This window comes from Geotrypetes seraphini, chromosome 1 (genome assembly GCF_902459505.1).
Source record: "Geotrypetes seraphini chromosome 1, aGeoSer1.1, whole genome shotgun sequence".
Classification (NCBI taxonomy): Eukaryota; Metazoa; Chordata; class Amphibia; order Gymnophiona; family Dermophiidae; genus Geotrypetes; species Geotrypetes seraphini.
The window spans coordinates 398,956,720-398,962,942 of NC_047084.1; the positions used below are offsets into that span (position 1 = coordinate 398,956,720).

Sequence of the window (6,223 nt, forward strand, 5' to 3'; positions counted from 1 at the left end):
CAGGGACCACTGTTCAGGCACTAGGCCTGATGGGCCGCTGCGGGAGCGGACCGCTGAGCAAGATGGACCTCTGTCTGACTCAGCGGGGGCAACTTCTTATGTTCTTATGTTCTTAACTGGTTCCAAGGCTTCCTAAAAACTCGAACATACAGAGTCAAGTCAAAAAGATCAACTGTCCGACCCCTGGTCAAACCCATGTGGAGTCCCTCAAGGATCACCGCTGTCGCCCATACTATTCAACCTCTTCATAGCATCCCTTGGCACAATCCTAGAGCCCTAAACACAGTTTCTTTCAGCTACGCGGATGACATAACTAACCTCCTACCCTTTGACATTCAAAACCCCTTAGACACAGAACGCCTGAAAATAACAATGGAAACGGTAGAAAAAATGATGTCAAACTTTAAGCTGAAACTAAACTCGGATAAAACCAAATTCCTACTACTAGAGAAGGAAAAAAACCCATCCCTCACAGAACTTGAATTAAACACAATCAAGTACCCAATGCAAAGCACACTTAAGATTCTGGGAATACAACTAGACAGAAATTGCACAATGCAGACTCAAATCCACAAAATCATCCAAAAAGCATTCTTCACAATGCGAAACCTAAGAAAAATAAGAAAATTCTTCAATAAAGATCAATACAAGATTTTAGTACATTCCCTTGTACTAAGTATTGTAGACTACTGCAACAGCCTCTACCTATCATGCCCAAACTATATGATAAAACAACTACAGACCGTTCAGAACATGGCCCTCAGACTCATCTACTCCCTCGGAAAATATGAACACATCACCAACGCATACCTAGACTCACACTGGCTACCGATAAAAGCAAGATCACAGTTCAAATTCTACAAATACGACAAATACGACAGCCTTTGGCGACACAGGCAGCTACCATTTCCAATCTACTGATCAAAACTACAGACATTAAAGTATTCCAAAAAGAAATCAAAACTCAATCTTTTCAGAAAAACATTTCCCATCATCTTATCCTCACTATAGCACAAGAAAATACTCACTATAGCACAAGAAAATACTCTTATGAACACCACCACCACCACAGCAACACCTTCAACATTGTATAACTCTCTACAGCATCACGATTGTACTATTACTCATCACAGTAACCTTGTATATACTTTCTCGTTACTTTACAAATTCTCCTGGAAATGACAGACTAACAATTGTAACTAGCCACTTTGTACTGTAATGCTCCTGGAATTGTCCAGGACCTCTAATCTGTAATCCGCTTAGAACCGAAAGGCACAAGCGGAATATAAATCACTAATGTAATGTAATGTAATGTAATAAATTCCATGCTACCCGTTCCACTTCTGCTTTTTCTTTCCGGATTTTCTATTTTTCTTGAATCTTTTAACCAATAGAATTTCTCTCTCTCTTGTTGTCCGGATCGGTGATAATGTAGGATTGGAACAACATCTGCCGCATCCATATGCATGCTTCTTTTTCTGTGATGGCGAGAGCGCCGCATTCTTCATTAAAATTTATGCCCAAAGCTGACTTTCGTCAGTATGTGCATAGACTGTGTGGGAATACTGGATAGAAGGGCTCCAGAAGATAGAAAAAGAACCTTGATAGCTGATATCGTTCCAGGTTAAATTTAATCCTTCTTCTTACCAGTACCAACATTGGCCTTTGCTGTTCCCCTGACTTTCTTCATCCTGTTCTTGCGTTCTTTACGTTGTTTCCTGAAGTTTTTTTTTTTTCTATCGCTCATGCCTGGCCATTCTATGTTGTGATTCGTTTTTTTTTTTGCAAAGTCCAAAGAATCAGAAATCATGCTGAAACCGGTTGTCTTGCCACCACCAAAATGAGTTCTGAAGCCAAACACAACAATGACATCTGGAGTTGTCTTGTACATCTTTGCCAGCTTGTGCTGGATTTCGTCTTGGGGACGGTGGCCATTCCAGGATGAAGAACATCAATGCCCATCTGCTTGCGCTGCAGAAGTCATGGAATTTGCGAGTTCTGATGGTCACAGTGTCGTTCATGTTGACTGCAACCTCCTCACTTCCGGACGTAGAAAAGGAAGAGACGGAGTAACGCAGCCAATCATAATGACAGCTCTCAGGTTCCAAGGGGCAGGCACAAAGAGCGAAGTTAGCTTGCTCTGACGTCACAAATCAAACTTTTAAGGGCTGCTGCTGAAACTAAGATGCAGGTCCCATTAAAGTTCAAGACAAAACTAATAGCAGTTCTCAACATGGATTTCATTGCCAAGTGGCTCATCCTCTCTGCTGGAATAGTTTCTACTGGTTATGCTGGTTCTTCTACGCTGGTATATCCTCCGTAGCATTAATGGAGTGTCTCCCTAAACCTGATTTTACTCAGTGGCTGCCGCACATCCTCTGGTTCTTACAGATGCTTGCGCTGCAGTTGATCTCGGTACGGATTTTCCTCCCGAATTCAGTTTTGTTTGTTTTCTACACTTAGCGTGTTTTTAGCAGGCAGTCTTTCCTGGTCATCACTGCACTTATCTCTAAAAACTCATCTTGGGGCTCAATTACCCAGTGTTCGGTATTCTTCTGCACTGGACCGGCAGTTGCCTAATCACCCGCTGAGTGAGGTTATCGGGCAGGGTAAGACCTGATGATTTGTTTGGGTATCTCTCCGTGATCTACATTGATCCTGAACTCGATTAGCAGTGGCCTGAAACTTTTCCTGTCTCTTCTTCTGACGTATCCAGCTTCTGAATGTCTAATTCTAATTTGGAGGATGCTCCAATGGAAAGAAGGAAGCACACTCTAAACTTCCATTTGCTGAGAATAAGTCATAGATCTAATTTTGTCCAGTCACAAGGCTTTCTGAGATAATTATGAGGTTCTCGGGAATTCTGTCCCGTTGCAGTTGGAAGTTATAAAGTAACGGTTATTATTATTTAATTCAAATAAAATTCATCTTCATAAAACCCGATTCTATTATGAGACATATCCTCTTATTCTATTCCACAACTCATAGGACAGCTAGTTCAATTCATTGGTGTTTCTTGCTGTTCTTAAAAATTCCTTACAGCTTTTCCAGCTCCTCAAATTGAAAACTTTAACTTTGTATGTAACTCGCATGAACCCAGGGTAATAAAGGCCATATCTTGCTCCCAACTCCTGTAATTTTGTTCATCTTGCTAAAAATTGTCTGCGTCTGTTTGCAGTTCCCTTGCAAAGTCCTGAACAAAAAAGGATCTTTGAATCTTTATAAATTAAATTTCTATTTTCCTTGCAGATTTTTAAAATTTCCAAAACATGTTTGGAAATGCAGCACACAGAAAATCAATGGTCTAGGACCTGACTGCCCATTAGACCTTTTGCCTGGCACTCTGTGTGCCCTTTCAATCTCAAATGACATTTTAAATTTAATGGGGAGCATCTTTGGTATGTTTTCCTCCAGAAAGGCTATTGTATTTTTCCCTTCAATCCCCTCAGCCAAACCTAATATTCTTAAATTATGTCACCTTGACCTTATTCTACCATATCCACCATCCTTTTTCTAAGTTTTGGATAGCCTTATGATCATTATTACATTGTACCTTTTCATTTCAAGTTTTTCAATTCGTGTCCCACTTTGTCCCACTTGCTGCTTGCCACTTCCATCTTCTGTGATAAGTTTGCCAATTCCTCTTCATTTCAGCCAGCTGATCAGTATTTGCTGTAACTATTGCTTTAGATACTTCTTATATCCTCTATCAGCTCAATCATATCCAGGGCATCCAAAGGTATCCTTAGAAGGGCATCCTTAGAAGGTATAGATGGCTCTGCCTTCTGCCTTTTAGCTTTTCCCTCTAGACACTTCAACTTTATTTGTTTGACAGGATGTCATTGTTAAGTAGATTTAGGTAGAGCAGCTTCTCAGGGAACAATTCAAAATGCTTTAAAAAATGTTCAAAGGATGCCTAGGAGCAGGAGCTCAGGCTGCATCTCCAAGTTTTGAATCCAGGGTCTTTATTTCTTTCTGAATGTTTTGTTTGACAGATGTCATTGTTAAGTAGATTTAGGTAGAACAGCTTCTCAGGGAACAATTCAGAGAATGCTGTTAAAAAATGTTCAAAGGATGCGTTAGGAGCAGAGCTCAGCTGCTCTCCAAGTTCTGGAATCCAGGTCCTTTAATTTCTTTTCTGAATGTTTTGTAGTCTGGGTCATAATCAGTAGATTGAGATGTGGTTGTCGAGTGTTGCTGCTTGTGGGGCTATGGAGGGCCATCATATAGTTTTTTTTCCGTTTGACTTTTTTGATAGGAGGGTGCGTGAATGGAGTGGGGTTTTCCTATGTCTAGTTGATGTAGTTTGGATTGGTCATTTGGTGTTCTTTTTGGCTAATAAAAGCCACTCCCTAGTGCTATACCTATCCCTTGTTAAAAGCTTTTTTAAGGACTGCCCCCTGCTCAATACTTTACTTTCCAATATTTTTCCTTGTGTCTTATAATTTTTTTATATTAGAGCAATTTCTTCTCAGCCTTTAAACTATCCTTAAACTTTTTAGTGTGATTACTGTTATAAGCCAGAAAAGTGTTCCTATCAGTCTCCTTGGAGAACAGATCTGTAGACAAACTTTCTTTCTTCTTGATGTATGGTCAGATCTAAAAAAAATGAATCTCAGTCCCTGAATATTCCATCTTGAAACTTAAAGTAATCATTCACGTATTCAACCAATGAAAGAACAACTGCAAAATATTCTCGGTGCCTTTCCACAACATGATCACATAATCAATAAATCTTCACCAGGGGAGTTTTGATCCAGATGTCCATCAAATTTTGCCATGTACAAATTTGCTATAGATGGAGCGAATGTGGCTCCCATGGCTATTCCACTTCGTTGAATATAAAAGTTGTTGTTATACAGAAAATAATTTTCTTTCATGGCGATTGGTTGTAAGATGCATTAGAAAGTCCACTCGGAATTTGATATGCGGTCTACTTCTTTCCTCTAGACTTGCTTAACAATGTTTAATGCCTCATTCTGTGGAATCAAAGTATAAAGTGATACCACATCAAGTGTCACCATAATAAATGGGAAATCATCTGCTGGTATTTCTGCTAGAAATATTCAAAATATGGCCTTGTCCTTAATATAGGCTGGTGCTTCTTCTACTAAAGGACTCAAGAAGTGATTCACAAAGCATGAGAGGGGTTCCTAAAACCGAACCCCTCAACGACATGGAAGGGCGGCCTGGAGGATTCTTCTTGTCCTTGTGAATTTTCGGGAGAGTGTAGAATTTTGGAACAATGGGTTCTCTTGAGAAGATATCGTATATCCCTTATAGTTAAAAAAAAACAGAATCCCCACCTTCCTTCACTATTCTCTTTATCTTTGCCTGCAGTCTCTTTGTTGGATCCAGGCTGGTCTTATGATACACTCTCTTATCCATCATTTGATTTTCTATCTCTTTATGGTATTCTTTCTCATCAAGGAATCATCTTTCAAATTATTCAATGCTGTTCTTTCTTCCCTTTCTAGATTGTGATATCTCATTCATGCCTTAGTTTTAATCTCCTACATCTCTCTGATTACACATTCTTTAAAAATCTTGATGGTATTGTCTACTGGACCAGGAGGGCACCAACTTGATTTCGGGCTTAATACTGTCCGATCCATATGTGACTCATTTCCAAAGAAAAACATTTTAAGTTGTAACTTTCTACTGAATTTTTCTAAGGCAATTCTAAATTGAAAATCATCAAATTTGAAAAAAGATACAAAAGAAAGACCTTTAGATAGATTAGACATTTCTGCTTGTGTAACATTCTGTTAGAAATATCACTACCACTCCTCGTCTAGCGACCTCTCGATCTGCCCGGGCCTCTGCCTCTTCTGTCTCTGTTCTTCCCCTGCTTCTGGCCATAAAAAAATTCTTATTCTGTGATGGAAGGCTTCCAGATGATAATGAGTTAGAGCTGCCGGAGTGGGGGCTGCTACTCAACGAGGCTGTTGCCACTTGTACTTGACTATCTGTATGTTCATTTTTCTTTTTCTTGGACCATTATATACTTTGTATATTAAGTAGTCCCACTCATCTTGTTTAAATTTTCTGATTTTATTCTTTTTGACTCGTTATGTTGTTCAATTTTGGTTTTAATATCTTTCAACTGTATATCATATTGTTCAGTAGTCAAAGTATCTTGTAATGTTTTCATTTCTTTTTCAATTTCTATTTTTTGATCTTTTGCCAGACCATTACTCTTCTCAACTGCTTCCATGGTTAC

The 6,223-nt window shown here is 39.2% G+C and overlaps 1 pseudogene; it reads right to left on the reverse strand.

Moving 5' to 3' along the window:
• Window positions 1-1,630: 1,630 nt before the first annotated feature.
• LOC117361702 lies at window positions 1,631-2,021 on the reverse strand (annotated as a pseudogene).
• Window positions 2,022-6,223: the final 4,202 nt, after the last annotated feature.